General features: G+C 35.3%; 1 protein-coding gene and 1 long non-coding RNA gene across 4 annotated transcripts in view; both read left to right on the top strand.

Annotated features, from left to right (window-relative positions):
- The first annotated feature begins 1,110 nt into the window (after positions 1-1,110).
- LOC135158037 (uncharacterized) lies at positions 1,111-8,366 on the top strand. The gene is made up of 4 exons (XR_010296865.1): positions 1,111-1,228; positions 2,337-2,455; positions 4,587-4,750; positions 5,761-8,366. It is a non-coding gene; the product is annotated as an uncharacterized LOC135158037 (long non-coding RNA).
- Positions 8,367-16,758: 8,392 nt separating this feature from the next.
- The window catches only part of LOC135158051 (uncharacterized), a 32,035-nt gene continuing 27,920 nt past the window's right edge, over positions 16,759-20,873 (top strand). For all 3 annotated transcript variants that reach the window (XM_064115319.1, XM_064115320.1, XM_064115318.1), the window contains exon 1: positions 16,759-17,654. The gene's annotated coding sequence lies outside the window, so the exon portion shown is untranslated. The remainder of the gene's footprint in view (positions 17,655-20,873) is intronic.

The raw sequence follows: 20,873 nt of genomic DNA, 5'->3' as shown, positions 1-20,873 counted from the left end.
TTGCTAATATTTTTAATTATTGCTGAAATTTTTCTAAAACTAGTTTCTGAAAATTTGAAACCTATTGTAGAATTAAAAACATGTAATTTCTTCTCAAATGTTAACAGCCAATCAGAAAACAGTATTTTAACGACGTCATCAATATTTGAAAGTACTTTTATTGAATTCTACGGGTGAAATTACCCCTATACGTACCAAATTTAATCGTACAAATTTGTGAATAATGGGTTTTGGCGCACTTTGGGTTCATTCTGGCCCACTGTGCGTCGCCGCCGCCGTCGCCGTCGGAAAAGCGGCGCCTATAGTCTCACTCTGCTATGCAGGTGAGACAAAAATTAATATAACATAAGCATAACATAGTACCAACGAAGGGAAAAATACCGATCTTGGATAAAGTGTTAGATGCGAGATACATATCAATGCACAAATATACACACACATACATAATATACCTATACATAATACACACATACCTATACAAATACATAAACATATATATTATATTTTTATATATATTATCTATATAATGCTAATTCCTCTTGGGGGTCATGGGCTCATATATATCATTCAAATTCCTCGGGGGAGGGGGGTGGGCTCTTATAATTCTAATTCTCGGGGGGGGGGGGCTCCCTACATAATTATAATTTCTTTGGGGAGGGGGCTCCCTGTACAATTCGAATTCCTCGGGGGGGGGTGGGCTCTTATAATTCTTATTCTCGGGGAGGGGGGCTATATAATTCTAATTTCTCGGGGGGGGGGCTCCCTATATAATTCTAATTCCTCTCGGGGGTGGTGGGCTCCCTATATAATTCTAATTTCTTGGGCGAGGGGGCTCCCTATACAATTCGAATTCCTCGGGGGGTGGGCCTTTATAATTCTAATTCTCGGGGGGGGGGGGCTATATAATTCTAATTTCTCGGGGGGGGGGGGGGCTCCCTATATAATTCTAATTCCTCTCGGGGGTGGTGGGCTGCCTATATAATTCAATTTCTCGGGGGAGGGGGCTCCCTATACAATTCGAATTCCTCTTGGGAGTGGTGGGCTCCTATATATAATTCTAATTCCTCTGACCGTCAGCCTTGTTGATTTTTCTCTTCCACGTTTTCGTCAGATTATGGTGGTGGACCCGTCTACGACATGGGTGTGTACATGGTCTATATGACCACACTGATCTTCAATGGAGAAGCACCGATATCATCTATAACAAGTGGGGTCCTCAATGATGACGGTAAACATATAAATCCATTGTTCTTCGAAAGATAAGGGACGTGTATGAGTGGATGAGTTCTTCCAACTTAGACTCTTATAGAGTTGTAAAGTTATACTACTTTGATATAACTTATAAAGAGAGTCTAAGTTGGAAGAGGTTATATTTTGAAGCATTTCACTTGAGGATATCAATAATTATATGCATTTACTATATTTATAAACCTGTATTAACGTTATTAAGACCCCATGAAAAAACAGCAGTATTTTGCTAATGCCGCTGAAATGGTAATGATTTGTACGATTTGTTAAATTCAAACATGTATATTTTATTCTTTTTTAGGAAGCTAGATAGAAAGAAATATATAAATGAACAAAAAGTGAACCAGAAGACTTTTTTATCTAAAATGTTGATGAAAAGATGATAAATCGGGTAGATTTTGCTTAAATTATATGGATATTTATTACTTTCTTTCGTCAACCATAAAGGATAACGAAACTCTTCAAACTAAATGAGTTATAAAATCAAGAAGAAACGGATCAATAAAGTTTGATAGAAAAAAAAAAGATTTTATATTTAGATTTATTTATTTCCGTTAAACAAAATAAACAAAATATAATCGAAGTAATAGTACATATTCAAAACAATATAGAACGTTCAATAAGAAAGGTATAATAATAAGAAAGGTATGAAAATGTTGGTGCTTATATCACCATTGCTATGTAGGTCATCCCTCTAGCAATTAGAAAATATATGTGATTGATATTACACGTTCCACATTACGTGCATATTTCAACGTTATTGCAAGATCAGGTTTTCAATTTTTATGAGAGGACGTGAAATATAGTTTTCATGACAGAAATAATTGTTCTATCGTTAGCATGAACAAAAGGTGATGTTTAGGTGTAGGGATTGTGTGACATTGCACATTTTCATTAACAATGTGAGGATCTCAATATTATTGTTTTTGTGTTCTCAGCATTCAAATGATCATTTATTTACTTATTGCTGGTCTAATTTTACTCAAACTTTCTTTGATCTCATTCTTTGATTTTGCTACTTTCACAACTTGTTCCAAATGTTTAATTCTCCTTTAATGATCGTTATTTATTTTCCCCTTTAAGGGTAGACGAGATGTACACAACTGTGATGACGTTTCGTAACAACACTATGGCAACGCTTTCATGTACAATCACAGCAGACTATCAAAATGAAGTCTTTATCAGCGGCACGAAAGGACATCTCAAGGTATTACTAACCAACGAACATAGAGGACAGCATCACACAGCAATACTGCTAAGGGCTCACATGAGTATACAGACCCCCATTCACTCACGTTTTATATCATAGCTCATAAAAAAACCCATTAAAATCAATCCCTCGATAGATTTTGCTTTAATTCACTGACATTAGTCACAATTAACAGTACATTAAGATTTGATATGTTAATCAGGTACTTGCCCAGCTCAATCAAAAGTTAAATGGTACTTGCCCAGTTCAATCAAAAGTTAAATGGCCTGAAATAAGACTAACCATAATTTCGGCCAGTTCATTGACAGAAAAACCAGAACTGCATTGTGGGTAATAATAATTAAAATGAAATACAAAAATGCAGTCTAGCCTCTCCAAACGCCTTAATTATGAAAGAGTATGAACATAGCATTATCTTTATCGTTTTTCTTTTGATACACAAACATTTGATCTATTTTCAATGAATTATTTTAATCAATACATATAGTCATGAGATCTTTACTTACGCCTGTCCGACATGCTTTGCGCGCAGATGAATTACTCTCATGTGCCCCTATATAAGTGTTGCTGCCTTCACAATCGTTAGTACTATAACTTGAAATCGTCAAATCCGATTTGACGATATGCCTATATTGTCACTCTGAAGATGTAATCATGATCGTTCCGAATTCGCGAACATGAATGATCAAAATATATAACAATGATCATCAACATTGGACATTGATTGATTGATTGATTCATTTATTTCCACACTTCATAAAAAGAACAATACAGAGTAAAGATGGTATTACAAAATACAGTACAATATATTCCAATGCATAAAGAAACATACAGTACACAAAACAATAAACCAAAATCTGAACAATGCTTAAATCAGACACGAAGAGAAACAGTATGCTTATACAATGTTGTAGATTGATTAAACCGAGTGAAAATGATTGGGAAGAAAATAATAAAGAAGTGGATTAATATTATGGAACACTTTCATAATCCAATCATACCTAAAAAATTGTTTCTCGAAATTCATCAAAATTTCATCAAACGTTCATATACAGATGCCTACAGGAAAATAGATGAAAAGTTTTGTTGAGATTAGTTGTCTTTGATGACCCCTCTTCTCACATCATAATGTTCTGCACGGCCACTTATAATATCGTATTACAGAACACGTACTCTTCTGTGGGATCAACTATTTCTACCAAACTTAGTATCTTTAGAAATTAAGAATTTAAGTTTGCTTTAATAAGGACTTTGCAAAGTTTAAGGCAGCGTATGAATTCTGAAGAACTAATTAATGCGCGCGTTCGGTGATACAAAAGGTCGGTTAACCACTAGTGATGAATAGAGGAATGCTAAAGAGAATACATTCTGCAAACATCACTTCAGCCATGACAATACGAGATTTGGAAGAGAGAAAGAGAGAGAGAGAAAAAAAAACCTCGAAGGGGGGGGGGTGTTACCCGTGAAAGATTTTTCTACCCGATTATGGTTTTCTTTAAATGATTCAAGAAAATCATTTTCAATGAAGCATTATACTTTCATTCGTCAGTTTCATGTAGGGGCGGATCCAAGATTTTCGTGGGGGGGGGGGGTACATTTTCCCGAGGAAAATTAGACAAGGAAAAAAAGTTTTCACCCATATTCAAGGTCATTTCGTGCACGAAAAAAGGTCCTCGCTATCAAACAATAGGTGGGGGCACATTACTGGGTTATATCAGTAAATATTACAAATTTGGATCGTGCCTCTCAGGCGGGGGGGGGGGGGGGAAGGGCCGTGATTTCATGGGGGGAGGTTACAGGCCGTGATTTCATGGTTTAATTTGCATGCAAAGGCATCTTGTATCGAGGAAGGAAAGATATGATGATGTTCAAAAAGAGATTTCTTTGAACTGATTAAAGGAATTAGTGAAAATAGACGAAAATAATTGTAAATAATAGAAAATTGTACTGGGTAATTAGACTCCGGCTGTCTATAGGGGAATTTTTTTCTCAAGAAAATTGAAAAAGAGGTAGAGTATTTTATAGATAATCAAAGAGATAACGAAAGATAACAATAAATAATTGAAGGATATAAAGGATTATTCGTAATAATTTGATTCAAAATCCATCATTATTTTCGTCATCATAGATGCCGGGTCATTTCTGGGCTCCCACTGAGCTGAGATCACTAGAGAACTCATCGAAACGTTTCAATATCCTACACCAGAATCTACGGCGGAATATTCTTATATGGACCTCTTTGGTCTGGCATGTTATACGAAGCAGATGCAGTGAAGCAAGCTATCGATGAAGGTATTCAATAATGAGGTGGAGGTGCCGTGGTCGAGTTGGTGGTGGTGCCGTGGCCGAGTGGTCTAAGGCGCCGGCATCGCTAGTCATAAAATGTCCGGGGTTCGATCCCCGGCACCTATGTCTGTAAGACATTTAAAGCCATTTAATATGCATGCTCTTTTGTCTTGCTTTCAAGTAAATTGAAATGCTATAGGCATTATTGGTAACTTGGTGTGGACTTGTTTAAAATAATAATAATAAAATAATTTGCCGGAAATATCACTTTGGGTATAGGTCAAAGTCACTCTCACTTTAAAAAGCTTGGTAGTAATTATTAAAATATTTTGTCTTTCCTAATGTAGAAAAATACGTATTTACCAACCATTATCTACTTCTCAATTCTTCTTATACATTTTATTTTTCACAAAACAGTATAAAATACACAAAATATGCAAAAAGTCGAAACAATCTACGATGTCACTCACTATTTCTTTTGTATTTTATCGTTTGCATTATACAAATTACTGTTTTATTGTTTGCAATATACAACAATAATATGTTTTAGCAGATATGTCATTAAGCTCACTCTTCATCAAATCTAAAAAGGTTACAAATGGGTTAATTCATGGAAAATCAAAACGTTTCATGTAATGAGGGGTGAGTTCAAATATTTCATGAAATAGTATTTTAAAAAATGGTGAGTAGGTCATGTTACCGATTCATTATTTGCAGCCAGAATGTGCAACTTCTTTAATTTGTAAAAACTTAAACTTAAATTCCATAACTTTCGTATTTTACATCCGATTCTGATTAAATTGTCAATGAATGTCAATGTTGTCTCTCCTTGATTATGTATATATGTAATTTGTATGTTTGCATGTAAACAAAAAGAATTTCCTTTAAGTTGGACAATAAAAACATTATATTATAGTTATTCTGATGCATAATGTTTTGGCATATGGCGGGATTATGCGATTTCTATTATATTAGGTGATTCCACTTAATATTTCGTCATTGATTGATTTCTCCAGGTAAAAAGGAGCACGCCCTTATGACTTGGAATGAGACTGAGTTGGTTGCTACTTTGCTGGAGAAAGCTCGTCTAGATCTGGGTATCGTCTGGGTTCATCAAGGCCAATCACATATTGTAGTTCTTGCTTGAAATTGATTAGATAATTATCCCGGGGGTGGGGGCTCTTCCATTGACGAATAGATACCATGCACGACCATGGGGTCTCGAAAAGCACCCTAAACACGTATTTTCTTTATTCTTAAAATGCACCTCTTAACAAGTATTGGCGTGTGAAACCCTACCCTTAACAAGTATTAGAAACAAAACGATACTCTTGGCAAGAATTCCCTGAATTGAACCCCCGAATTGTTATGTCCCGGACGTTGGTCGCGTCGGTTTTACCTTTACCTACATCATTGGGTTTAGTAGCACTAATAGTACGATCCCACCTTCCACACCTCGCCCAAATCGTACTCTAAACAGGCAGTGTTGACTGTTGGGGCAAAAAGTACATCCTTTATAAAACATTTTAGTCTTATTTTTTTATACCCTCCCAAATCTGACCCTAAACACGTAGCTTCCCTAGCGAAATAGATACCCTTTTTTCATTATTTTAGTGTTTTTGACACCCTTTATTACGTTACGTACGTAACGTACCCTATCTTGAATCCTTTTTACGTGTTTTTTTTTGGTCGCGCATGGTATCCACTCGTCAATGTAAGTGCTCCCCCCGGAATATGCGTATCTAAGGGTACACAGCAAAAACTGTGGTGTTAACCGGTGTACATAGAGGACCACACCAGTTATTTTACACCGGTGTTAAATTGGTGGTGCTGGTTTTACACCTATAGGTGTTATTACAACACCTATGATTGTTACATTTACACTCTTTGGTGTTATATTAAATTTCTAGGGTGTTATTTTAACACCTCAGGGTGTGGTCCTCTATTAACACCAATTGGTGTCAGTTTTAACACCACAGTTTTTACAGTGTATGGGTGGAGAGGGACAAGGGGATGCTCCCTCAGTTTTCGACTTTAGAATAAAACACAAGGATTACGTAAACTTCAAAATCAATGATAAGATATTTTCATTACATGTCATTATATATCAACAATAACAGCAAAGTAAATAATTTCAATATCTCAGAATCATTCTGTACAAATTTATACTACATAGAAATAAAACAACACAATACATTCGTGAAAGTAGTCATATAATTGGTAATGATCATATGCCTTAAAAAATGTGGATGAAAGCTTGTGAAACAGGTTCCCTATAACTAACACAATGGTATCATTGTTCATAATTGAAATTAAAATAGAACCAATGACAAAGGATACACTATACAACAGAGAACAGGACAACACTTAAAGTCCACCTCAGAAAAATGTTGATTTGAATCAATAGAGAAAAATCAGGCAAACATAATGCTGAAAATTTCATCAAAATCAGATAAGTTATAACATTTCAAAGTTTCGCTTATTTTTAACAAAATAGTTATATGAACGAGCCAGTTACATCCAAATGAGATAGTGGTGATGTCACTCACTATTTCTTTTGTTTTTTATTGTTTGAATTATACAATATTTCAATTTTTTTTAATTTGGCGATTAGGACCTCCTTGCCTGAAGCACAACATGTTAAAATAATGGAATTCCACGTGTTCAGGGAGGAATGAAACTTCATTTCACATGACAATGACGAGAAAATAAAAATATTTCATATTTCATATCACAACAAAAGAAACAGTGAGTGAGTGATGTCATCAGTTCCTCATTTGCATACCGACCGAGATGTGCATATAAATGTTTTGTGAAATGAAGCGAAACTTTAAAATGCCATAACTTTCTTATTTTACATCCGATTTTGATTAGATTTTCAGTGTTATGCTTGTTGAATTTTTCTCTTTTTATTCAAATCAAGTTTTCGTTGGGGTGAACTTGTCCTTTAAGACGGACAAGAAAAACATCATGCATTTAAATTTTTAGACTGCAATGATTAATTTGGTTAAGTTTGAGTTTGCGTTTGAATGCAAATAAGCTTGGTGAGTTCTTAATAGACTCATCCAGAAAATTGAATTAATGAGGACCAGTATACATGTAAATGATATTTTTCTGTTTAAATGGAATGATGTTCTCAACATAGGAAGATGAAATGATGATAATTGTAATGTACAATAGATCCATATCTGGGGCCCGTTGCAGAAAGAGTTGCAATCAATCGCAACTCTAAAATTCATGCGCAACTTGATTTTCAACCAATCAACAGCGCGCATTTGTTACTTGCGATTGATTTTTTGGCTTGCGTTTAAACGCAACTCTTTCTGCAACGGGCTCCTGATGATCATTTTTGTAGTAGGGTTTGCGATTCGCCGCAATTTAATTGATACATAAAACAGCCAAGACGAAGGTGACGTCATTTATTTTCAAAATTTTATTAGAGTAAACAAAGTTCGTCTGTGTGGGCTAATATTATCTTTGTGAAGTATGATATTTTAATATACGCTTTTTTTGGTAATGATGACATAAGCGTTTGTAGATAAAGATTTACACAATGTAATATGTTGTGTTCATGAATCTATGAATAAACCAAGAAATTTCGTTGATTTGACTAGATCGATTGAATTGTTATTAAGGGAGAGTTGTTCAGGTAAGGCTGAAATTGAATTACTAAAAATCATACAGTCTGTTTTTTGAACATTCAAAGAAAGTTTGTTTCAACATTCCGTTGAATCGATGTTGCATCTAATGTGGATTATTAGTGGATCACTGGCAATTGATTCCATGCGTCAGATCACCTCTCCAGCTAAACCATTTCGCATGCGCTGATATGTACACAGCATATGCAATAGGCCTATCCGTCTGAACACCATCCGAATTTGCGGGGTTTTTTTTCTTTTACCTGCTCCTCCTACACAAACGATATGCCTCTATTGCACACAATGTAATGGGCATTATGTTTTACTTTCCCCCGAAATGGGGGATTAGATTCAAATGTTCGGGGGACCACTTCCATTGACGAGTTGATACCAGGCGCGACCATGGGTTTTGAAAAGCACCCTAAACAAGGTAATCAAGTCTTTTACAGATTATGAAAATGCATCCTTTAACAAGTATTTGGCTTGTGAACCCTACAGGTATTGGAAATGTTTTTCTCTTTTTTCAGTATTTCAAACATCGTTTTTGACACCCTTATGACGTTACATTTTGGCCTATACATAACGTACTTGCCCACTTTTTCCCCTTTTTACGCATGGTCGCGCCTGGTATCCACTCGTAAATGGAAGTGGTCCCTGGCCCCCGGGCGGCCTCTCGAGTTCTGGGAGGAACCAAATGTGGCTCTGGAAAGTCGTCCTAAATCGGAAGTTACCATAGTATTTTGCACACGAACAGCAGATTGATGTTTCCGTTGCAGATGCGAAAGCTAAACAAAATCCTCATGTCACACAATTTAAATTGCAGGACAGTCTTTTACGACGGGCCCAAAAGTCTCTTCCAAAATCAACTACCGTCGTAAATATGCGTACCGTATGCGTTCTCCAGCGAAAAGTGGGGATTGAGGCGATAAAACCACGGGTGGGAACCTCTTGTCTGCTGGGCAAACCCTTCACTCGAGTAAAGGGTTTGAATTGCAGCCTACTCATGCCTTGTGTACTGAAGGCCCTCTCGCTCAATTGACACAGCAAGTTTTAAGTGCTATAGTCTTTGCATGGAGACACACTTGTTGATCAAAGATTCAATCAGGGTCTGTGCCTGCAGACTATAGGGAACCGCTGTGCTCCGTCTTAACAGGCACTCACTGAAATCGTACTCTGGTAAGGTTTCCATGGTAATGGATGCCCCCCTCCCCAACAAAAGAGAGAGACAGACAGACAGACAAGAGGAGAAGAAAAGGAAAGAAAGAAGAAGAATTAGGGGAGAGGAACTAGGAAGGAGGAAAAGAAAGAAATGGAAGAGCGGAAAGAATATGGGTCCGTTGCAGAAAGAGTTGCGTTTAATTGGTTGAAAATCAGGTTGCGCATGATTTTTAGAGTTGCAATTGATTGCAACTCTTTCTGCAACGGGTCAGGAAAAAAAGAGAACCAGGGTCCTGTCACACAAAGGTTAGCGATTGGTCGTACTCTTGATTTTTACGATTGATTGTACATTTGTAGTCATTAGAATCAATCGTAGAAAAGTGTTCTACGATCACTGCTATGCTTTGTGTTACGGGCCCCAGATAAGAAAAATAATTGAAAGAGAGAGGGGAATGAAAAAAAAAATGGAGACGATAGAAAAGAAGGACAGAGAAATGGAGAATTGAAAGAAATGGAGGGGATAGAAGGAAGAAAGTGGGAAGGGAAAGGAGAGGGAAAAGAGGGAGAAGGGTCACGGTTATAAACATGCAAGAGTCCTTGGGCCCGTTGCAGAAAGTGTTGCGGTTAAACGCAAGTCAAAAAATCAATCGCAAATCCAAAATGCGCGCTGTTGATTGGTTGAAAATCAAGTTGCGAGTGATTTTTTAGAGTTGCGATTGATTGCAACTCTTTCTGCAACGGGCCCCAGGGTGGTATTCTGAGATCCATTTTATCTCAGATGGAACAAAAAAACATTTTAAAGATAAAATGACCTCAGAATACCACCCCTGAACTATTTATGTTTTACTTATTCTAATTTCGCCAATATTGTGGGTCATTTTGCTTCGTTGAAAATTCCATTTTGATCTTCATCTATAACATGTCTAAATTTTGAATTTTTGGATAATATCCAAAAATTCATATTATGCCTATGTCCTAAAACAAATAGAATACAAATTGATTATTCTTAGATCAGTCAATGTATTTTCATTGCTATGTTAACTACAAGAATCATTATTAGCTTTTGTCTTACATTTTTTTAAATACAAAAATACTTATATAATATTATTTTACATATTTTTTGAGATTTTACCATCCATAAAAAATAGCAAAATTGAGCAAATGAAAAAAAATCAACTCTACAATCTTCCAAAAGTGTGCTCTGGGAGAAAATGGTCACAAGATCTCAGCTAAGTGGACCTTCCTAATAGGCGTCACGCGCGTAAAACATTCCCCCATAGACTTGTGTGTTAAAATGGCACTTCTGAAAAATTCTTAAAAAATAAACAAGAAATTAGAGGGTCGAGTGTTTACTATCATTAGATAGGATATATATCTGACATTCCCTAACTGACCAGAGAAGGGTATCGTAGCCAGCTCATTTTAAAAATAAATCGACATTTAAGAAGACAACTATGATGGGATCAAATTTATCAACTGAAACAGTAAAATAGCCCTAATTCTTCCGCCAGTCAAAAAGCAGTTCCAAAGTCATTTTATATCTTCCAAATTTGGGCAAAGGAAGTTCAGTAGTTACCATTTCTAGAATCAGTGTTAGATTTTCAATTATATTCATACACTTTGGTCAGTCAGCAATATCAAATTGAAAAAAGTGAAATGTGAGAAATCAGGATTGTGCAATCACAAGCGAATTTGACGAAAGTTCCTTTAGACATTCAGAATCTTAGTTCTAATCAACCTATCAATGTGTGACTCTAAAAAAACGTCAAATAAACTTGAGTAGCGGTTGATCTAATAGTGATTTTTTACAGAGTGCCCGTAATCATTTAACGGAAATTTCGCTTTTTTAATAAAATTGGAAGAAGATGACCAAAAATATACAATATTCCGAAAGTGCTTCTTACGTCAGCTCGTTGTTCGTCAGGGCATCTCGTATTTACGAATAATTTTCGTTTCATAAGAGGAAAAAGATGACACCAACATGACAATTTCTTCATGCCTGAACTCGAACACCCCGATTTATCAATATTTGCATTTCAACACGTTGTAATTAATTAATGATAGACTAGTCTTTTAATACCAAGCATAGATTATGATCTCTTTTCTTTTGATATCAATTTGGTTTTATTTTATTTTTTGACCAAATGCTTTATTCTTGTGTGTTAATTTGCCCATTATATAATACACAAATTGACAGTAATTCACGATATTGAATGCAACTAATTTTCGTTTCATTATTTTTGGTTTTCCTTCCTCAATCTTTTCTTTGTTTTCTCTTTTTCATTCTTCTATCAGTTTTCTTTCAGTTTTCTCTCTTTCATTCTTTCATTCATCTATCAACTCTACTGTATCCTTTCTTTGTGAAGCATCTCTTTTATCTCATCTTCTCACACTTTGTGTATTTCTTCCTGTTTCTTCATCCTATTAATTCATTCAAGCCATCTCACTTTCCCCACCTCTCCAATCCACGGTTCATCACATTCTCTTATCCTCTCAATCTCCCAGCCTCTGTCATTTTTCTTTTTCTTTCTTTCTTGTTCTCTTTCTTAATGCTACTCTCCCAAACCTTAATTTTTAAGTTCTACTTGTCTTAACTCGTATTAAACTGTGGTACACCTCGTAATGAGCAAGATGGTTATAGGAATCATCAATAAAAAGCCCAGAGGGGGGGGGGGGGCACTTAACATGGACGAGTCGATACCATGCGCGACCAAAAAACACTTTAAAAAGGGAATTTTATAGATTGGGCGCGTTACGTACATAACGTAATAAGGGTATCAAAAAACTAAAATACTGGAAAAGGGTATGCATTTTTTTATTCATGACGATGTGCACATAACTGTTTTCACAAAATATTGACAAAATTTAAAATTCGATAATTTTGTTATATGTTATCCGATTTTGGTGAAAGTTTTAGCATTTTGCTTTGTGAATTTCACTCTATTTATTTAGATATATAGACCTCTAAATATTTTCAGCCCGGACCACCCCCTAGGATTGCAAAACACATCAGCCCAGAGCTTGCAGCATCCGACTTCGATGTGGTTCATCGGCTGGGTTCCAAGCGCCAAGCTGATAACAGAGCCCGTCCAATCATCGTGCGATTCACCACAAGACGTGCTCGGAACATCATGTATGATGGAAGAAGAAAGCTGAAGACCCTCAGCACAAAAGATCTTGGATACAACAGCGATGGCAAGATCTACCTCAATGAAAACTTGATCGCTTCCACTAAGGAGCTAATGAAAGATCTCAACAAGGCCCGCCGAGATGCCGGATACAAGTTCTTGTGGACCCAGAATGGCCGAATCTATGTAAGGAAGGATGAGAAGTGTCAACCCATCATCATTCATTCCAGAGAGGACTTTTCCAAACTGTAGTAGGACCCATGTTATTCGATTTTCCAGTATTCTTTTCATTTATTATGAAATTCTCGTCCCAAAATTTTTCGCATTGTTCAATATCTGTGTTATTTTCCGTGGTATATTTTGCATTCCTTCACTGCCCTTTCAATAATGTTTCAATACCAGACATTTTATGGAGGTCATTTTACTTATTTTTGTGTGCAAATATTCTTCATCGCCCGTTAATAATTGTATTAGATAATCTTTATTTTGTTAACTATTACAACTGTAGTATTTTCCGAACTCTAATTTTGGGTCATGATGGTATCAAATCTAAAAAATGCTTTAGGCCTATATGCTTAGCTTACAAAGATTTTGTTTTAAAATTGCAATATATTATATTTCATAATGGTGGATAATATGCGTGATTTCCCCTTTTATCATCTGAATAATGATGATTTCTTATTACTAAATCATCAAGATAAAAGCAATGTTATCTCAAATCATCATACTCCATTTGATAGATTTTCTACTGATATTCTTACAAATAATTTTGATGAACTTCAAGTTGAATTCGATATTCATGATAAAGCATACAATCTTTCCTCTTCTCCATATTATACAGAAAATTCATTCAAAGACTATGCTAAATTGATTGGAGAAGATGATGTTTTTATTTTGCATTTGAATATAAGAAGCGCTAACCAAAACTTCGAGAAATTACGATTATTATTAAAAAATACACAGTTTGCCAATCCCCCAATTATTGCTCTTACCGAAACTTGGTTCACGGAAACCCCGAATTCCTTATGCACCCTCCCGAATTATGATATTGTTATAAACAATAGGAAAAATAAAATTGGAGGTGGACTAGCATTATATATTCCGTCTTCATTTGATTATGCAATTAGACATGAATTTGAATATATGAATGAAATCATCGAATCCTTATTTGTAGAAGTAAAAATTCAAAAAGATAAGAAAACTCTAATAGGTGTCATCTACAGACCTCCTCAAACTTCTTGTATAGAAGATTTTTTACTTGCTACTAATGAACTTTTGCAAAACGGAGAATTGATAAATAACAATCGTATCATCACTGGTGATTTCAATATTAATCTCTTGACCAGTAATCACTCTTTAACAAATGATTTCCTTGAATTAATGTTATCTTCTACTTTTTTGCCTATTATTTCTAGACCAACCCGTATTACTGATCATTCTGCTACACTTATAGATAATATATTCTGTAACTCTCATCCTCTTCCGAAAGCTGGCATTGTAACGACAGACATATCCGATCATTTTCTTATTTTTACCCATATCCAAACAATGCAATCACTCGCAAAAATGGAAAAGAAATATAGGATCTGTCGCAACTTTAGTGATAAAAATATTGAACGCCTTCAAGAAGATTTAAGCTCTGTTGATTGGTCTGACGTTTATAACTCGAATGTGAATGTCGATGACTCATTTGACATATTTTTGAAATCTTTCAATGACTGCTTAGATTCTTGTGTTCCTTTAAAGAAATATCGAAATTACGATTATAAACGTGTTCCAAAGCTCCCATGGGTTTCAAAATTGATATTAAGGTCTATAAATCGGAAAAATAATCTGTATGTTTCTTATATATCAAATCCAAATGATATTTCAAGGAATAGATACACGTCTTATAAAAATACCTTAACAACTACTCTCCGAATAGCAAAAAAGAGGTTTTATTCAGAAAAATTAAATTCATATAAAAACGACCTTAAAAATACATGGAAAACAATAAATGGGGCCCTAAACAAAATTAACAAATCTAATGCTGTTCATAAATTATGTGTAGATGGAAATATGGTTGAAGATACTCATTCTATAGCAAATGAATTTAATACATATTTCTCTCAAATTGGACCAAAGTTAGCTGGAAATATTATGCCTGTAGAAAATTCGTTTAAGGACTTTTTGGATAAACAAAATGAAAGTTCAATATTTCTTACTCCAGTTCATAGAGAAGAATTACTTGAGATTGTATTTAATTTGAAAGCAGAAAAGACTCCCGGTTATGATGGCATTACAAATAGAGTTGTGAAAAACATTATACATTCTCTTGCTGATCCTCTGCTTCATATATTTAATTTATCGTTGCAGCTTGGCCAGGTCCCAAAGAAGATGAAAATAGCTAAAGTTATACCCATTTTCAAGAAGGGAGACCAATTAATTACTAGTAATTACCGCCCAATATCTTTGTTAACTTCGTTCTCAAAAATTCTTGAAAGGATAATTTATAAAAGGACAGTTGCTTTCCTTAAGAAATATAGTATTATATGTGATAATTCGGTTTTAGAGAAAAACATAATACAACTCATGCTATATTGACATTAATAAATAAAATATCTACTTCTTTTGACGATTCTGATCACACCGTACACTCTTAAAAATGTTGGGCAACATACGGTCCACACAACAATTGGTTAAAACTTTATCCAATTCTGGGTAGTTTTACACCAATAATGTGTGCTTTGGGTGAAAACTACACATTATTGGTGTAAAACTACCCAGAATTGGATAAAGTTTTAACCAATTGTTGTGTGGACCGTATGTTGCCCAACATTTTTAAGAGTGTAGGGTTATTCCTCGACTTCTCAAAAGCGTTTGATACAATAGATCATGAAATACTATTATGTAAGCTATCAAATTACGGTATCAGAGGGACAGCTTTACAATGGTTTAGGAGTTATCTTACTGATAGAATTCAGTTTGTTACAGTAAATGAATCAGAATCTCCAACAAGGCCAGTTTCCTGTGGAATTCCACAAGGTAGTATTCTTGGCCCTTTGCTATTTGTACTTTATGTTAATGATATGAAAAATTCATCTCATGTTCTCTCATTTATTCTCTTTGCTGATGATTCCAATATTTTCTTTACACATCATGATCCACATGTACTTGTGAGCACTATGAATGCAGAATTTAAAAAAGTAACAAACTGGATTAAAGCCAACAAACTGTCATTGAATCTGCAAAAAACTAATTATATGCTTTTTAGTCATTCATTGAAACATCTACCGCATCAAATACTTTTAGATAATACTGAAATCAAAGAAGTGCAAACAACAAAATTCTTAGGTCTTACTATTGATCACAAGCTTACGTGGAATGCTCATATCAACAATATTTGCAAAACTGTGGCAAGAAATATTGGAGTCATCAATAAGCTTAAAAACGCTCTTCCAGCACAGGCGCTATCCATGTTGTATTGTGCATTAATTCTACCATATCTTAATTATGGAATTCTGGCATGGGGTAATGCCTCTCAAACGAGACTCAATAAAGTCTTGCTACTTCAGAAAAAAGTACTGAGAATAATATGCAATATGTCCTTTAGAGCTCATACAGATGAATTGTTTCGTCATAAACGTATCCTTAAAGTCAATGACCTGTACCGCTTGCAACTATTCCAATTCATGAATCAGCTAGATAGAAATAGTGTACCTAATGTCCTACAAAAGAAATTTATGAAAAACAATACTTTACATTCATATAATACGAGACATTCAAATGACTATCACTTACCCAAAAGTAGAACAGTATTTTCTAGCAAAACTGTATTTTTCACAGGACCAAAACTCTGGAATTCTCTGGACAGAGTAATAAAAGAGGCAGCTAATCTAAACCGATTTAAATTACTCATCAAAAAATTTATTCTGAATTCTTATTGATTCAATCAAATATTTTGTGAACCTCATACTTACCCACGGTAGTATTGATTATTTTAAAGTCAATATTTAATTTTGTATATAGTGTAAATACATTTGTGTTACAGTGTTTATATATAATTTTATAGAATTTTGCTGATTATTTTACTCTACTTATATCATATTACCCTTGTATAAAATTTTGATAGGGGGTCTACATTTTACAAGCTTTGCTTTTTAGTAGGCCCCTCCACTTTTTTTCATTTCATTGCTACGTTTCAATCCTGTGTGTTATGCATTTTTCCAGTGTTAAAATGATTTATTATAAATGTACTTTGATGATTGTGGAATATGAATATATCAATAAATAAATAAATAAATAGGAATGCTTGTCAATGGTACCGGGTTTTTTTTATATTTGTTATAAGGGTAGGGTTTCATACGCCAATACTTGTTAAGGGGTGCATTTTCAGAACATGGAAAATATATGTTTAGGGTGCTTTTTCAAACCCAATGTTCACGCATGGTAGCCACTGGTCAATGGAAGTGCCCCCCCCCCCCCCCCGGTCCCCGGATAAAAAGTTAGCTGAATAACAACAGTAACATGCCCGGAAAAAATTGGATTTTATCTTCCACAGATTTTAAATAGCGCCATCTGTATGTCGATTAGGAAACAGTTTTTCTCGGGGATTCCCCGTGACGCGTTGCAGGAAGTGTCTGTCGACATCGGCCATTTTGGTAATTGGCCGCGTACTCTACAAACTCTTCTTCCTCATCTATTCCGAACTTTGACAGTTCATTGGTGGTCATTGTTTTCACCATCATGGAGACATCCACTATTAAAGTGCTGGGATGTTGATCAAGTGTTCAGAATCAGTCGTTAAACAACAAGATCTACTGGTACTGGCAAAATTGACTGGAATCTATCGAGTTCACAAATCACATTTGTTGGCCTACGGTCATGACGGTATATACAGTTGCATTGACCATGCTGGCTAGAAGAACCTCGTAACCGGTCGTTCGTAGACGTAGGATGAGTGCTGACTGGGAAGAATGATCAGATAATATTCTGCAGGTCATACAGGTGAGATGATCGAGATGTTCTTTTTCTATTAATTGCTATGTAGTAAGAATATATCTTCTTATAAACATGTAGAGAATGATAATGATCATGATGATGCCGAGTTATTACAGTTTCCTGGTCTGACACACTCATTTCTATTCTGCCTGTGGGGTAGACAGGAATAACCGTCGTTTCTGGGGATTTATTCAACAATTTCTGACATTTTACTGTAATCCCCATTTACCGACGGTAGGGTGTACGTGTGGGCTCGCATGTGTTCTCATTCCCTCCCTTTTGTCAATTCACAGTCCAAAGTTTGATGTAATTTTACACATCGAATTTACAATCTAAGGATGTATAATTCACTATAAACAACAAAATTTTAATTATTTATATTCCAACATTTAAATACTTTAAACGATATAGATGAAAAAGGCATGAAAAATATACTTTACCGATGTTTAATTGGGTTGAACACGATAAAAATGGTCAAAATGGCAGCCAAACTATAAAATATTTACAAACGAACGTCAACAATCACGAATGTGATATCGATATTGCTTTCGATATTATACGATCTGCTCCATATGCGAACGAAACCGAAGATAAACGATACTAGGTATACTAGTACTAGTACTAGTTATAATCGCGATATATCGATTCGAGACATTAAGTTAATAACGATAATGACGTCATTCAAGATGGCAACTTGCAAGAAAAACCGCCAGGTCAGGTGAAAATGTCTTAGATGACAGATTTCTCAATCATCCAGAGGATTTTTTTCAATAACTCCGGCCCAAGGTATGCAATTACTTAATTTATTTATATTTCCCTGATAATGGAAACCATGAAACTTTCAATTTTGCTTAAAAAACAGTTTTAAATCGCGATCTATAAAACGCTAGTTCACTATACGTTGGCTGTAGGTACGGGGCCCCATCCCCTTCAGTCTATGTATGGTGAGTGGAGCCAACGTAGTTCAGCGGAACAACCAAAATACAGAGACTGAAGCTTTTGGTCTACCTGTGGGGAATCTATAGGTAGGACTATGGTGTGCCAATGCTGTACACAACACAAACTTAGTTTAAAAAATCATTAAAATATCACTTTTGTGACCAAAAATATTCGTTTCCATACAGTTGCAATTAATTTATCATTAGTAACTTGGGGGTATTTTTTTTATTCACCAGAGCGCTCGAAAAGTTGAATTTTGGGCATATTTTTGTATACGCCCTCTATTGGTGGAAAGTAATATGGCACTACAATTTTGATTTTTCAATCTCTGTTTTTAATTAAGAAAAAATAATTTAAAGATTCAAATGTAATTAATAGCCAAGTTATATGATGAATAGCTGTACTGGAACCTGACAGTGTAAAAAAATCAAGCATTTGTCTCAAAGGAAAAGAGAAAATGAGCCAAACATTGCCAACCTTATTTCACCACACAGGGAGGAGTAACAGAGAACAAGGTTATATCATAACCTTGTTCATAGAATGAGTGGGTCTGACACACTCACACAAGCATGCGAGGTTAGTTGTACTAACCTCGCACAACGCATGTCATTTCATAATGAATTATGACGTTTTCATTCATCACATGAATGTGAGAGAATGACACACGCCAAAATCTTGACATTATACTAAATTAATTTATCTAAATCTTATCATTTTCATTAATTTTTAAAATATGCTCCAAAATATATATAAATAGGGATTTTAAACGCTTACCTTCAAATCTCAGCCAAGATACTCCGTCCGATCCTTAATACTGCGGTAGAAATTACGCAAACAACAATCGAAATGCGAATTTTTCCTATCGAACAGTCTAGATTCAAGTCAATGGCGCATAATAGGAAATTGTACCAAAAAATCAACACAGGTTGCATCTCACGTATAATCGCTGATGGCGCTACATCATAAAATAACGCTGAACAGCGAAAAAAATGCGGAGCGCCTAGAACGCAACCAGCAGTACAGCTGATCTGACGTAAACGACGTAAACAAGCAAGTTTATTAAATAATATCGCGCGTATATAGAGAAAACCATCGAATCGGCACCATGACTGCTTCGACATCAAGAAAAATCATCAATATAAGGTACCAGAAAGACAGAGAGGAATTGAAATTGGCTTCATATCGTTTTGTAAGTTTCATATCCAAAGCTTATCTTATATAAAATCTTTAGCTATCGCTAGTTTAAAACAAACGGCCCTAAAAGGCAATGCAAGTGCCGTGCCAGTGGTTATCCTGTGCACGGCGGCGGTAATGTACCCGTGGGTGAGTTTTGACCAGCACTTTCAGTCAAAGATAAATAAAGCCAATAGGCTAATGAATCTAATTAAAAGAACATTTGTATATCTTCACATGTCACAAGGAGAACTTCTTACTCCTATACAGCATTGATTAGACCTCATTTGGAGTATGCTCATGCAGTATGGAGTCCATACTTAAAGAAACATTCAAGCAATAGAAAATGTACAAAGAAAGGCCACTAAGTTGGTACCTGAAGTAAAGAACCATCCATATGAACAAAGATTGATTCAACTAAAACTTCCTACATTAGCATATCGCAGTGTGCGAGGAGATATGATCGAAACATTTAGGTATGACCAAGAGGTAGTGCCAGGTTTGGGTCAGGTGCATGGGCCTACCAGTGGTCATGATAAAAAAATTGTACATTCTGAGGTCAGTCACTGAGAAATTATTGAATTTTAAATTTTATCAATATTTTGTGAAAACATTTATATGCACACCGCCATGAATATTCTGGAACGGCTCTGTCTTTTTCTTGTTGATGTAAGTAGCATGTCATGATCTTTACCTCTGGCATTTTTACCTTTGCCATTTTTACCTCTAAGTCCGCTTGTAAAACTAAGCATCTTTGTCATCCGACGACACTCCTTTGCGGTATTCCGCTGGTTATATCAGCCCAGTCAGAGAACACACCATTCACACAAACACGGTGCTGTCGACCAACAAGAAATGATTTGACCTACTCAAATATGAGCTTAGATATGCCAAATCCCTCAATTTTGGCTAAAATTTTGATTTTGAGGTGCTGCTAGGTTTGTGCTCCTCCTGGCCATGTGCATTTGCTATGAGACCTTTAAAAATGCTTAAATGTCAAGTCCACCCCAGGAAATTGCTGACTTGAATAAATATATAGAAAAAAATCAAACTAGCATAGTGCTGAAAATTTCATCAAAATCGGATGTACAATAAGAAAGTTATGACATTTTA

This window comes from Lytechinus pictus, unplaced genomic scaffold (assembly GCF_037042905.1).
Source record: "Lytechinus pictus isolate F3 Inbred unplaced genomic scaffold, Lp3.0 scaffold_26, whole genome shotgun sequence".
NCBI classification, from domain to species: Eukaryota; Metazoa; Echinodermata; class Echinoidea; order Temnopleuroida; family Toxopneustidae; genus Lytechinus; species Lytechinus pictus.
This window is presented reverse-complemented; position numbering and strand designations above follow the sequence as displayed.